General features: G+C 40.2%; 1 protein-coding gene across 3 annotated transcripts in view; it reads left to right on the top strand.

Moving 5' to 3' along the window:
- RNF150 (ring finger protein 150) overlaps positions 1 to 15,879 on the top strand; it is a 290,525-nt gene that overhangs the window by 120,340 nt on the left and 154,306 nt on the right. The gene's annotated exons all lie outside the window — the stretch shown is intronic.

The raw sequence follows: 15,879 nt of genomic DNA, 5'->3' as shown, positions 1-15,879 counted from the left end.
GAAAATGGTGGCTTGGCGAGAAGGTGAGTTACTCAGGGTGACAGAGCTGGAACCAGAGCAGGGAGCCCGGTCTCTTTGCCCAGCCTGCCTTCTGCTGCCACTCTTCCCCCACCCCTCTATGTCTGGCTGGGTTATAAGCTGTCAGCCACCCCGTTCAAATCAGAGTGCTGTCACGTGGCGCATGCCGCAGTCCTGCTTAACAGTTTAGCAATTTGTCAGTGGGATTCGGCTCAATGGTATTCTTTTCCGTGCAAACCTAGAGCAGAGATGCATTCTCTGAGCTGAGAAACATACTGAGTAACTCACAGGGGAGGCATTTCCATAAGACAAATAGTGGGTGTTTATATAACCACATCATCCTGACCCAAGCTCTTAACCATTCAGTGTGGCATGGTTTAAGATAGTGGGGAAAGGAAGGAGGCGGGAGAGTGAGTTAGACTGAGGGCTGACGTCATGGATCTGTTCTTAGAACGAGAGGCTGTTGCTAGAACTCTGGGTGGAGTCCGATAACCTGTCCTCATGTGCGCTTAATCAAATGCAGTGAAGACTGTGTCGTGCATGTGACTTTGACAATTACAAAGTTCAGGGAACACCCTGGTAAAAAGATTTGCTAATACTCAAAACTGTAACTCTTCAAATAGTGCTGCTTTAGCTGTGTAGTAATCCGCAATAAAAGTATTTGCTTTCTCTAAGCAGAATTGAGACGTTAAATTTCCTCAAACTAAAATGGGAACTCCAACCACGAAATGACTAAGTGATGTGTGGATCAATATTACTGATAGATATATACACATAGGATACATATATACACACGTAGCAATCACATCAAATCCATTATTTCACAAATGTTATTCATTAGTATGAAAGTAAAAGATAAAGTGAGTAAATTTAAAGAAAAAGTATTTGTGTAGACTGCTTAAAATTCTTTTGGAGAAAAAGCACATATAAGCTATTTAACAGATCCAAATAGATTTCAATTTATTGATATTATCTGTAGAATTTTTATGTGCCTTTAAAACCTCCTGATTTTCCAAGAAAGTCCTTTCCAATAAGAAAAGAATACTCTTTAATCTCTCTAACTCTCTATTTGTGGACTCCATTAAATGTATGCACTCTCTTGCTTAAATTTAATATAAATACCTATTCAACTATTTTGGACGTTGTTTTACACCAGAGGTAGGAAAATATATTCTGTAAAAAAAAACAAAAAACAAAAAAAAACAGAAACAAATTACTTAAAGATCATAAAATGAAAATGAGAAAAACCATTAAATTTGGTTTTATTTTTAATCTTCCTAGGAGATTATATAAATGTATTCCTTTCATCTTTTTTTTAAGATTTTATTTATTTATTTGATGGGAGAGAGAGAGACAGATTGAGAGAGCACAAGCAGGGGGAGTGGCAGGTAGAGGGAGAAGTAGGCTCCCTGTGGAGCAAGGAGCCCGATGAGGGGCTCCATCCCAGGACCCTGACCTAAGCCGAAGGCAGACGCTTAACCGCCTGAGCCACCCAGGCACCCCTCCTTTCATCTTCCTTACAACTGAGAATAAAAAACACAGATCTCTATTGAATAATCACTGAAAAAAGACAGGAGAGAAAGGAATAGATGAGACAAATGAAGAGAGACTATTACAAGGATGAGAAAGAACTGGGAAAATGTAGGAAGATCAAAGATGATCCACAAGAGAAGTATAAATAAAATAGTATCGAGAGAAAACAGAGAAAGAGACTCAGAAGGAGAGGCTGTGATGGAATGACACACAGTTCATTTGGAGGGGTTTTCAATTAGACTTTTAAAGATAGGTTGAATTTTACAACCATAGGCATGGTAGGAATATAATCTCTTGAAAGTTTTTGATAAACCTGATCAAATACAGATATGGGGATATATATATAAATAGATATGGCCTTTTATCTTAATGGGTTGTCTCACACATTTTTCCAAAATAATTACTCAGTTATAAGTAAAGTTAGGCTAATTTATTTCTTTTTTTGTGTAGCCATTTTTGAAAGGGCACAGATAAATTAATACTCAGTGAGTCATTCTGGTAGTCATTATGACAGAAGACTTGAAAAAACTCAGCTGAAAAGGTTCTTTGTTCTTATACTTACTTGGTACCATTTGTAATTCTAGCAAGTTGAGATAACTTTTGAATAAGGATGCCTTTCTCAGGGGGTCAACATTTATGAGGCATTCCAAACAAAATCCATGTTGAAATACAGTGTTTTAGGCAACAACTCATTTGTGGGTGGAGGGCCAAATTTTTAGCAAGTCCCATTACCTCTGTCTTGAGCTAAATGTGTGGCAAGTACAAGGTCACAATTTTTTTTAAAGATTTTATTTATTTATTTGTCAGAGAGAGAGCATGGGCATGGGGAGCGGCAGGCAGAGGGAGAAGCAGGCTCCTGCTGAGCAGGGAGCCTGCCACGGGACTCGATCCCAGGACCCCGGGATCATGACCTGAGCCGAAGGCAGATGCTTAACCGACTGAACCACCCAGGCATCCCAAGGTCACAATTTTTAAATCCATATAAGCAGTTACATTCGTCTTGAACTTAATAGACTTTTCCAAGACATTATTCCATGCCCAAACCAATAAGGATTTCTGTTCCTAGGTGTTGCTACATCATGCATACCCTTGATAATAAGTATTCAGACCTTAGACTGGGAAAAAAAAAAAGCATCAGTGCTTCACCTAGGCTTCCTGATACTGCTCTTTCATTATGATATGAGGTTGAGTGTCAACCACGAGCGTCTCCTGGTTCTTTCTCTTTCAAGTATTGGATCAGCCAGTCAGCTAAGTCCCTTCCCTCTTGGTATGAAGGATCCCCGAGCAATGTGTATTTTAGTTGCTGGCTTAACACCTCCTCTCTTACTTTGATATAACAATAGGAATTGTCAGAGTTTTGCCCGTTGTGGGATGGAATACACCTCACTGCCCTTTTTTTTTTTTTTTCCGAGTGTCAAGTTTTCTGGAAGATGGATTTCTGGAGTAGCCAGTTCTCAGAGTAAACATGCCCTGCCTTTCCTACCTCGAGAACGCCAGCAACGCAGAGCGAGAGGAAGATTGTGTCTGCGACAGCAGTACTCAGCTTTGGGAGGCTTCAAGATCTAAACTAGATCTGCTCTGATTGGGAACTCCTAGGCTACAGGCTGCTATTTCTCTCTCACAAATATGAAACTGCACTATTTTGGGAAGTGAGCTTGACTCTTGGCAGTGGCATATTTTGCCGTCTGTGTGTCATAGATCTTGGAATCCACAAGCTGGAAGTAACTTAGAGATTCTTGAGACAAACATCGCAGAGGCTGATAGTTAAAGGTCAAGTCCAGGGGCAGCCCTGGAACCAGGACCTGGGCTGCTGGCTCACATTCTTTCAGTTTTGCCTAGTAGCATGTTACAGTGTCTCAGCACTGCTCCCCTGCAGACCAGGCATTGCAGGCAGGGCTTGAGCTCAGCTCACCTCCGGCTGGAGGACTGCAAGCAGAGGCTTAACGGTGCTGGAGTCCGTGATGGCACCTGTCTTGGTCAGCTCAGGCAACCATAGCAAAGCACCACAGACAGGGTGGCTTAAGCAACAGAAATTCATTTTCTCACAGTTCTGGAGGCTCTGAGTCCAAGATCAAGGTGCCATTAGGGTTGGTTTCTGGTAAGACATCTCTCCCTGCCTTCTGGCAGTGTCTTCGCATGGTGGAAGGAGGGAGCTCTGCTGTCTGTCCCTCTTCTTAGAAGGACACCGATCCTATAGGTTTAGGGTCCCACCATTATAAGCTCATTTAAGCTTCATTATCTTCTTAGGGGCTCTGTCTCTAAACACAGTCACATTGGGGGTGAAGGCTTCAATATATGTATTGGCGGGGAGGGGGGCACAAATCAGTGTATAGCAGTCTGGATGTCCAGTCTTATTTAGTCTATAATCACTAAGGTCCACAGGGGAGTGGACTAGACCTCGTGTTGGACCACTTTATTTGGAGGAAGCAAATTGCTACCTGGAAGCAATTTAAATAGAGGTTCTTCAGGGAACACTGTGTATCAGGGCTTCCTAAATTGAAATCATAGTGTGCCAATTTATCTGTAGTCTCTGAAAACACTGAGCCACTAGATCATACTTCTAAAGTAATTTAGGAATAGATAACACATGAGTATCATATGGAATTCAAAAGGGAATGGTATGGGGACACCTGGGTGGCTCAATCAGTTAAGCGTCTGCCTTCAGCTCAGGTCATGATCTCAGGGTCCTGGGATCGAGCCCCGCATCGGGCTCCCTGCTCAGCAGTGACCCTACTTCCTCCCTCCCCCTGTTTGTGCTCTCTCTCTCTTCCCCCCTCTCTGACAAATAAATAAATAAAATCTTAAAAAAGGGGGGGAATGGTATGTCTCCCCTCTCGCTCCTCTATCATAACCTGTTAGTAGTGACTACCTTTATACAGGCAGTCTGTACATTGGCACACAAACTGTGCATGGTCTTTTTCTTTTTCCACAAATGGTAGCATATTGCACACACGGTACTAGACTTTACTTTTTTTTTAAGATTTTATTTATTTATTTGACAGAGACAGCGTGAGGGGGGAACACAAGCAGGGGAAGTGGGAGAGGGAGAGGCAGGCTCCCTGCTCAGCAGGGAACCCGATGCGGGGCTCGATCCCGGGACCCTGGCATCATGACCTGAGCCGAAGGCAGACGCTTAACGACTGAGCCACCCAGGCGCCCCTAGACTTTACTTTTTTCACCGAACAATAAATCTTGACAATTGTTCAAAATCCGTGCAAATGGAACTATTATATATTTTATGTTTTATAGAGTCTGTGAAATATTTCAATGTGGTTGTACCACAGTCTCCTATTGATGGCCTGTTTGAGTATATTTTTAGATTTTAAATTCTGTTTCTATCAAGTATATAAACTAGGCTGAGTGAATATCTTTCTAAATATTATTCATAAATGTATATACATATACATCTATCGGGTAAGTTCCTAAAAGTGAAAGTACTACATTAAAAGGTATGTACGTTTCATGTTTTGGTGGAGACTGTCCCATTGTTCTCCATCATGGTTTGTAGGAGAGGATCTTACATGGGTCTGAAATGTGATGGAGTTTCCTGGAGGCTGGGAAACTATAGGTTTACTTCACACCAATCTCTGTTGGCTCACAAATCTCACATTCTGGAATGTTCTTTCTACCTCATTATCTCCAGTTCAAGGTTTTCTCCTTGATGTTTTTTCTTTTTAAAGATTTTATTTATTTATTTATTTATCTGAGAGAGAGCGAGAGAGAGAGAGAGCACAAGCAGGGGGAGCAACAGAGGGAGAGGGTGAAGCAGACTCCCCGCTGAGCAGGGAGCCTGATGTGGGGCTCGATCCCAGGACCCTGGCATCATGACCCGAGCCAAAGGCAGATGCTCAACTGACTGAGCCACCTAGGCGCCCCTCTTTTTCTTTTTTTAAAGCTTTTATTTATTTTGGGTGGGGAGAGAGAGTGAACGTGAGTGGGGGAGGGACAGAGAGAGAGAGTGAGAGAGAGAATCTCAAGCCGACTTCATGCTGAGTATGGAGCCTGACACGGGCCTTGATCTCACGACCCTGAGATCATGATCTGAGCTGAAACCAAGAGTCAGACATTTAACTGACTGAGCCACCCAGACACCCCTTTGAAGTTTTATCTGACAAATATTTTTCTCACTTTTATTCTTGGGCTATACTACAATGAACCTCTATATAAGTACATGGAATCAGGAAATCTCATTGACTACAGGACTCTCTCACACTTTGCTAAAGACAGTTCTTCTCTTTAAATATTTCTTGTGGGTATCTCATTTCAACTAGATTCTGTAACTGGAAACCAAAATTTACTTTGCTCTATAATAGTAGCATATAAATTTTATAACATTTAATAGGATAAAAACTTTCACTTTATTCTTTCTTCAGCCTTTTGAAGTAGCCAAAGTAGTAATAATAATAAATTCTTAGGTTTAGTAAATTAATTATTAAAATCTAATTATAATAATGTATATTATATAAATATACATTATTATATAAATATATATGTATATTATACATTTATATATATTTATATAATTGTATATAATTAAAAATTATATTATATAAATATACCTTTGTATATATAAATATACATTATATAATAACATATATAAATTATTGTTGTTATTTCATCATAGAGGTGAAGGAACTGAGACACAGTGGACTTAAATGGCCAAGTCACACAGCTGTGAAATGTTAAAGCGGACTTTAAACCCGTTATAACTGTTCCAAATCAGGTTTACTTTCCACTAACTCATACTGTCTCTGAACAGGTAGTGTGAGCACCCAGTAAAGACTTGTCGGTTGATTGAACATAAACTTGCATCTAGATGATCCAAGTGAAAACCAGATGGGTGACAGCCATGAGTGAAGAATCTACCCTACCGTCTACTCTAGTGTGCCTGGCAAATAAATCTTTCTGTCCTTCAGTGTTGCCAGTCTTTGGGGAATACAGAAAACTTTTTTTCATTTTTTCATAGCGTGGATTTCCTCACTAGGGCTGTATTTTTGGTCTTGATGCCTTTTAAATGCGGTTTTTGTTGTGTGACCAAGCCTCACATATAAGGTCTCTCAAAGGTCTCTCATTCAGTATTACTGTCGACTTTGGTTTGATTAGGGCTGGTTAAATAGGCAGCGGAGTGTGTGTGTGTGTGTGTGCACATACATGCATGTTAGAGCAACAGCTCCACAACCTGTACCTATATTTTTATAAACTCCTGATGAGTTTTATTCATGCCTTCAACTTGCACCCTTGGTCTGATACACAGATCAGCTGCATCCTAGAATAGCCCTTCCTGTCAGATCGTTTGGGTCTCGGCCTTCCAGACAACCTGGTAACTCCTCCTGTAGGGAGATGTTAATCTGGCTGCAGCTTAACCCTGTTTAAAATCTTTCCGGATTTGGCTGTTTGGGAGTAGGCATGACCTTGGATTTCCATTCCAAACATGGCTAATCTGCTAGCTCTTGTTTTTATCCTTTCCACGAGTGGTTCTCTTGGAGGGACTAGAAGCATGCATCTCTCCATGTGGCTTGTGAAGGTCTAGAGGGAGCAGGGGTGGAGTGGGTAATTACTTAGAAAGCTCTTACATTCTCAGATGCTGGTGGCAGCCATTTCTGGCCCTAGGAGGCAAATTATCACTGTTATGCCAACAACACCCGCACATGCAACTTTTTTTCATACCAAAATGGACCAGGCCTGTCATCCTTCCTGGCCAGTGTTTTCCAGTGAGTGTGTGTCACTGCCTTCCTTGGAATTCTCACCCCAAGATCTTGCTCACTGCTGAATGCCTGCCACTGTGCTGGAATTTGGGGTGGTGTGGTGGGGGTTGAGAGCTAATAGGCAGGGAGGAGAGGAAAGGTGGAATAACTATCCTTCTCAACTTTGAGAAATAATACCTTTAATGTCTATTGAAATCAACTCCTGGCTGAAGTCAGTCTATCTGAGTAGGATGAAGGGGAAAATCATAAACAATATTCTCTAAGCCATGTAAACACCTGGGAAAATCAGGGACCTTCACTATGACTGGGGAAGATCTGGCTCCTGTCACATACTTCTGGAGTAGGCCCCCTCCAGAAGTATGTCCTCCTGCCAACGTCACTGTGATAGGCAAAACAATGCCCCCACTCCAGAGATGTCCATGTTCTCATCTCCAGAGTCTGGGAATATGTTGTCTTGTGTGGCAAAAGGGATTTTGCAAATGCGATTAAGTTAAGGATCTTGCGCTAAGGAGGCACAAGGATCAGAGAGGAAGAGGTTTGTCAAATGAAACAGAGGTGGGGGTGATGGGGCCACAAGCCAGGGAATGCGAGCCGCCTCTAGAAGCTGACAAAGCCAAGGAAACAGAATGTCCCCTGGAGTCTCCAGAAGGAGCACAGCTCTGCTGACACCTTACTGTTAGCTCACTGACACCCATTTCAGATTTCCAATCTCCAACTCTAAAGAGGATAAATTAGTATGCTTTAAACCACTATGTTCATGGTGATCTGTCACAGCAACAATAGGAAACTGATACACCCATCACGACTGATTTGGACATCCTCTGGCAAGATGCATCACTTCTGGGAGCATCCTCTCCACCTCTTGTGGATCCTGAGGAGGAAGATTGATGTTCCTTGCTGCTCTGCTCCAAGGGCATTCCTCAACTCCTATGCAGGAGGAAACTGCCCCCCAATCCCAGATCTTTTCCCCAACAAAAAGCAGACCCCTTCTTCACATAGGACTGACCCCAACTTTCACAGCTGTCCCCTGGGGTGGGGAAGGAGGATTGCTTATTAACACCCCCAGCTCACCCTTCGAAATAGGTCTTTTTGAGCACCTCCTCCCCATGAGGGTCAGAGAGTCTTGTCAAGGAAAGCTTCACTCACAAAGTCAAAGGTGGAGCATGCTCTGGCCTTTTCCCTAGGCTGCTTTGGTACAGACTGAGCTCCTCCCTTGCCACCAGCCACAGGTGCAAGGCCCAGGCCCTGCTGACCACACAGCCACCTGCTCTATGTCTCCACACCTGCCCAGAGGTACAGCTCTGCCTTCTGCTTTGTCTTCCTTGTTTTCCCTAGGGCCTGGTTAGCTCTTTGTCGTTATCCCAAGCATGTTGTCTGAAAATTCCTATGTACTCAGATGGAAATTCTGGAAGCTGAGAATAAGGGACATAAAAGTATACCCAAGTATACTAAAATTTTAAAGAAAGAGAATTCAAGTTGGAATCATTGCTGCACGTTCCTTTGGGACAAGGAATTTGAGAACTTAAAGAGTTTTTCATATTATCAATAAAAGCCCTTCCTCCTAGAAACAAACCATTTTTACTATTATTGTATGTATTTTGAGAAGACATTTTAGATTATTCTAAGGATTTTAGCTCTTGAATGACCTCATTAACATTTGGACTGTCTTAAGGTAAGAATATTAACAGGATTTCAGGATCTCCACATTTGGTATAACTTTTCTGTCATTACACTGGGAAAAATCAACCATGCTTTCCTTTGCTCTTTGAATTTATCCTTTAGTTAATGCTATTTCCCTATGAACTATTTTTCTTAAATTTCAGTTAGAATAAGTTTATTTGCTTCAGCTTTGGAAAGATGCTTTATCAGTTGCTCAGCAACCCAAACATGTAACTGTATTTTGCCTTCATTAGAATCTTACTTAAGTTTGAAATCTTGACATTCAGAGTAGTATGTTTCTAGTGAGAAAATGAACTTTCACAGCTGTAATCCGTTGGAATGGTTCTAAGGCTCTAGAAACTAATATCTGCAAATGATTTTTCCTGATGAAAGTTGTTAACGTGGTGAAAACTATCATTTTGTTTCACTTCAGTTGTTTACAATGAAGAAAACAAGTAGTAATTTCTAGAATAAGGAAAAGGAAACAGGACCGTATAATGAACACTCTGCATTGGCTGTGATGGCAGCATATGGGAGGTGGGTGATAGGTGTCAGAAGAGGCCTTTAGCTCCTTGGTGTTGAGAATGCTGTCGTGGGCATGTGTAAGCCAATGAATATAAATGATAAAATTACTGTGCATTAGCAGGGTTGTCTAGAGTGACCTCACTATAATTTGGAAAATTTGAGTAGATGCTAAAAACCAGGTGCAAAACAAAGGAGAATACTTCTGTTTCATTTTATTCATTAGTTCTTGACTTATTACTGGCTGCTTTCTCTTTACACAAATAAGTCCACGACTTCAGGCCCATGTCTAAGGACTTTAGCAAGGCTGTCTCTGGACAAGAAGTGAAAATGCTCTTAATTCTGTCTTCAGCAACCTGCAACTAGCTGGGTCTTTCTAGAACCAGACTAACCATTAGCAGTAAGTTATAATTTGCTTCAAGTACTTTCCAGAGCCAGGTGGTAAATAATAAGTCCTCAAGATTAGTATTTCATGTGGTTAAAGAAAAAAAAAAGGAAAGAAAAACAAGGTAGAAAGATTGTGATTTGGTGCTTCAGTTTACACATTTAGTTGTTGTAGTATTACAGTATAAATGCCCAGGAGTTAAAGTTATCAATATAAATATTTAAGTGATCTTGCTTCTTCCAGGAAGCTTAGCTTGTGCAAAATAACAGCATCCATCTGTAAGACCATAATTTATCTGTTAGCAACCAGTTACTTTTATCTTTCTAGATTTTTTTTTAATATTTATTAATTATTTGAGAGAGAGAATGTGTGCGCATACGCACGTATGGGGGGAGGAGCAGAGGGAAAGGGAGAGAGACAGAATCCTCAGAGCACAGAGCCCAACATGGGGCTCACTCTCACAACCCTGAGATCTTGACCTAAGCCAAAATCAGGAGTCAGATGCTTAACCAGCTGCGCCATCCAGGCACCCCACTTTTAAGTGTTTTTAGAAGCCTACTTACAAGATTCTGCCAACCCCTTTTTTATCTTGGGTAAAACTGTAGGCCTCAGTTTTCTCTTTTGCAAAATATGGAGTTTAGACTTGACAGGTGGTCTCTCGGTGATTCCCAGAGGTAGAACTCTGTGGTTCTGCAACAGCTTTTCATAGCTCTGGCCACATCTGGAGATCTTTTCGGTGGTGAGCTTAAAATTGGTGCTTTCTTTGGATAAGCAGATCAGATAAGCAGGAGCCAGAATGCCTTCATCACCACCACACAGTAATGAAGCCCCGACTTTACATTCCACCTGGATCCACATTACCTGGTCATAAAAGTCTCTTGATTCTGTTTTCCAACGATGGTGAGCTAAGTAGTTAGGAGTTTAACTGAAAGGAATCCGGGAAATATTGTTGACTGACACCCACACCTGTGTTCTCCAGGTTTGGGCGGCAATGAGGATAAACGCCCGTGGCTTTGATAGCATTTGCTGGAGGGGCAACCAGAATGCTTCAACTCAATATCTTGAGCATACAGTGTTTGTGGCGTTGATGGAAGTGTTTTGCTGTTGTTTAATGTATGTCTGCGAACACAAATGAAAGCTAGTTTTAAAGTTGACTCGGGAAGTAAACTTTTCCCATCACTAGATTGCCTTGCAAGACAAGCCCCCGGATGACAACTGCGCATTGGGCTTCAAGGCAACTGGTCATCTTGGAGCAGGAGAATAGTGGGTTCCAACAGAGAAGTGTCCCAGCTGAAAAGACAAATGAATCTAGTGTATGTGAAGAATATAGAAAATGGCATTGTAAGCATATTCAGAGACAGCACCATTTGGGGAAAAAGATAAGTGGAAATATGGAAAACCAGGTGAATGAAAGAATGATGTAATGACACACTTTCGGAAAAGCAAAGAAAAGGTGCAAAATTGTCGTATACTACCTGGGTCTGTTGTACTGAGCAGTGTTTGCATTGAATATCACTGATTTGTCCCGTGAGGGATTAGATAAGGATGTAGGTAGGCTGCCATCTACATGGCAGGGTGTCAGTAGGAAATATCCAGAAGTGATAATCCAAGAAATACTAGTATAAACACATTATTTAGAAACATGGGAGGAAATATGAGGGTAAGTAGAAGAGTTGATACATCTGAGAACCACTTGTTTTTAACATATGAGCTTTGCAATGATGGAAATTTTTTCACTAATAGGAACATAAATTATATTTGAGAATTAATGGGTTTTTTTCCTTTGGGAAAGAACAAAATGATTTCTAACCTTAAACAAGTCACCTAACCTGTAAAATAAAGAAGATGATGTCAGAGTAGATGATTAGACCAGTTCTAAGACCTAAGTGCCCAATGCTGTTATTCCATTTACATCTAGAAAGCTAACATTGGCAGAACATTTACTTTATTGTTCAGGCAGAGCAAGCTTTGTAGGCTCTTAGGATAACACTGTTCCTTACATCACTTTCTATAATTTACTTTAATATCAGTAATCTATTTGCATAAGAGAACAGCTACTTCCCATGAGAAAGTTTTATATGCCTTTACTTTTTATTTTGCTTTAACATTTGGCTTCAATATTATGTTGGAACTTGTGACATTTCTTTTAAAATGTCAACTCCTTAAGAAGAGGGAGTAGTATTTTCTTGTCTTAATCGTTTTATACAGCAATGATTTTACCCAGTAGGCTAGCAAATGAAAGTTGCGCAGAGGATGGCTGAACAGTGCTGTCCAATAGAAGTGTAATGTGAGCTGCATTTGTAATTTAACTTTCTTGTGGTCACATTTAAAAAAAAAAACAAATTAAATGTAAGATATTTTATGTAACCAAGATATTATCTCTTCAACATTTGATCAATATAAAATATTACTAATTATTATCAAATATTAGTTACTAATGACATTTTTTCATACTGTTTCTTCAAATTCCAGTGCATATTTTACACTTCATATCTCAATATAGATCCTAAATTTCTATCAGACATTCTTGATCTGTATTTAAATTTTATAAAATTTGTATTTTAGAAAAGTAGATTCTCATACCCAACTTGTTTCAAAAATGTTTAAGAGTTTTCCAATAATTTAACTGAGTAATGGCTTTGAATTAAAATTTAAATTAACTAAAATTGAAAGTTCGATCCCTCAGTCATATTTGCTACATCTCAAGTACTCAGTAGCACCATGTGTCTGGTGGTTACCGTATTAGCGAGCCCTCCAGAATGTTCGTTAATTTCAGTGAATGTGATAGAAGGACTGATATGTTCAGTAATTTCTGTGAATGCTCAGTGTCCAAAGAATATACTTCTCCCCTATGGGCAGAGATGGAGAGAAGAATACTTGATTCTCTCTTCAGATAGGTGGTTTGAACAAGTAGTTTTCAGGTATGTGACTAAACTATCTTTAGGGCAAGTGGACATGAGAAGGTATGAAAGCTACTTCTGCTTAATAATTCTTTAGTAAAAAAATTAGTGGGGAGGAGTTCACACTTTTGCTTTTGATGTTTTCTTGCCATTTGTATACCTATTAAAGAGTAATACTTATGAAGCACTGTGTATCGCTAAGGCACAAGCCAAGATAGCTAGTATTTAGGGCATCAGGGAACGATTTAAAAAAAAATCGTTTAAAAAACAATTTAAAAAAAGAGAAATAAGTTTTGGCACAGTCTTTAGGTTTTCCCAGAAGCAGACCTAAAATAAGAATTCAAGTACAAGCCATTTATTTGAGAGGTGATTCCAAGAAACACCTACTTGGAAATGGAGACATGTGACAGGGAAGGAGAGGAGCGAGGAGCCAGTAAGGGATGTGTTATTCGGCAAGTTACCACTGAGAGTCCCTAAAGCTTAATCCCACTGGAGAGCTCTGGGAAAATTTGTGGCAATGTGCCACAGGGTTCTACAGATACAGGGAGGAGGGAGCTGAGGTACTTATACGCCAGCTTCCTCAGTCATTAGTTCAAGACTACTCTCTGGTGTTGGCGGTTCCTCCTTTCTCTGGACTACACACAGTCTGAGTGATATCTGGTAAGCAAGGGCAGCCATTCAGGCAAAGAAATGCAGGAGTTGGCAGTTGAAAATCAGGACAATGTGCACTAAAATAGTATGGGCTAGGGGATTTGCAGGGGATAATGGACAGCATCTGTGATAGACACTCCTTAACCTATAGTGTAGAATGTATTGACCAAAGGACAGGGAGGTATATTTCAGATCTGTGGAGCTTCTTCAAAATACATGTGCAACTGCCCAGCCCTTCTCCCCTTCCTAGACCTGAGATCCTAATAAAATGTGCCTTGTTCCCCTTGCCCTGATATTTATTAATGGAGACATAAAGACCAAGGAGGCTTATAGACTTTATCTATTTACATATTAATCTGAAAGTATTTCATACAGATGTTTATCACAACTAGTTGCTAGAATTTGTGGGTCTGGCCAGGGGTTGTGCATGTTTTCTACTTCTTTGGAGTTTGAGCTCTGATCCTTGAGAAGCCCGTTTGCTACCCACCAAGGTTTATCATCAAGTTCTGTCCCACTTTTGCTGTATTTTCCCACTGTACTTATTAATAGTTAGCCTTTCAGCTGACCTTAGCATTATTTGTTGAATTTATAGGCTGTGTCATCTTACTATAGGGAAAACTATGTGGGGATTCCCAGCTTCCTCTTAGAAACCGAAATAGTAAACTTTAATTGCTCTTAAGAAGGGATTTTCCAATATGGACTTTTAATAGAGAGAGTTCTCACTTTTAGTTGTCAAAGACTACTAAAGACAACTTTGGAGATTACTAAAAAGGAACATCGAGATAAATCAAGGAATGAGGCATTTAATAATTCTGCAGTGAACTGGGAATTCCAGGCCACTTCTGCCAATTAAGCAAGAATTGTGAGAAGAAATGTGTCATGCATATTTCCCTGTTCTATGCATTGGCGCATAATAGTGTGCCACAGATATCTAGAAGCTCCTTAGCACCTTGACATTGTGGGGTTTTTTCGTTGTAATTCAAAGTTCTTGGCCATGCATTGTTAAAAATAGTCTACTGGGGAATAATGTGATTTTTCCCAGTAGTTCAAAGCAAAACAAAACATAAATCCATGTATTCTTTGATTATGTGACTGGTTTTGAACTAGAAGTTACACAATTTTTAGTTTTCACTACCTTAACAGCAATACCATTTAGGCCATTAATTGCTAACCCAGTTATGTTCATTTTTTTCCCTTGAAGATTACTTTCCTGATTATCTACCTCAGAGTTTCCTTTTATTGATCAATGGGAGGTGAAAAGATAACCCTTCATGTTGCAGAAATGGCAACTCGCTCAGCATGGGCCTCATGGCCCACAGCTGTTTGGACGGGTCCCCATGGTATTCAGGGGGTATAGGTTGGAAGCCAAGTTTGGTGTGCTCCTTCCCACCCCTGCCCTATCTCCTGTGGTGTCAGTGCAAGTTTTACCATGTCGGGAATGTTTTAAATTATTTGATAGATGATGTTGGTGATAGTAACTTCTATTTATTGAGCAACCACTATTTTGGGGTTCTTTTTGTGCATTATTTCATTTAATCCTCACCCACCCCTTTGGACTAGGTAGGTTTACTATTCGAGTTTTGGAGATCATGAATCTAAAGCTTAAAGATTTTGTAAACCTTCCAGGGTCACCCAGCTAGAAGTTATGGTGAATGATTCTGCTATTTAATTTCATCTCTTAGATTATTAGGAAGGGAGAAATGCTGCAGAATTTTGGTCTGTCATCATCTCCTATCCTGTGATTCCATCAGTTTGCTCTTTAATGAGACTTATATGTATATTGGTTTTTATCCAAGCTAAAATTAGAATTTAAGGGGCGCCTGGGTGGCTCAGTCATTAAGTGTCTGCCTTTGGCTCAGGTCCTGATCCCAGGGTCCTGGGATCGAGCCCCGCATCGGGCTCCCTGCTCAGCCAGGAGCCTGCTTCTCTCTCTCCCACTCCCCCTACTTGTGTTCCCTCTCTCGCTGTGTCTTTCTCTGTCAAATAACTAAATAAAATCTTTAAAAAAAATAAAATTAAAAAAATAAAATTAGAATTTAAAACATTTTATATATAAGCAGAAGGTTCTTTAAGCAAGATTATCTGCTCTAATAAAAACAATTATTGTACAACCCTACACCTAAAGGAGCTGGAGAAAGAACAGCAAATAAAGCCTAAACCCAGCAGGAGAAGAGAAATAATAAAGATCAGAGCAGAAATCAATGAAATAGAAACCAAAAGAACAGTAGAACAGATCAACGAAACTAGAAGCTGGTTCTTTGAAAGAATTAACAAGATTGATAAACCCCTGGCCAGACTGATCAAAAAGAAAAGAGAAATGACCCAAATCAACAAAATCATGAATGAAAGAGGAGAGATCACAACCAACACCAAAGAAATACAAACAATTCTAAGAACATATTATGAGCAACTCTATGCCTGCAAATTAGATAACCTGGAAGAAATGGGTGCATTCCTAGAGATGTATCAACTACCAAAACTGAACCAGGAAGAAATAGAAAACCTG

Source organism: Zalophus californianus, chromosome 2 (genome assembly GCF_009762305.2).
Source record: "Zalophus californianus isolate mZalCal1 chromosome 2, mZalCal1.pri.v2, whole genome shotgun sequence".
NCBI classification, from domain to species: Eukaryota; Metazoa; Chordata; class Mammalia; order Carnivora; family Otariidae; genus Zalophus; species Zalophus californianus.
Note: the sequence above shows the minus strand (reverse complement) of the source record. Positions and strands in the feature narration are given on the sequence as shown.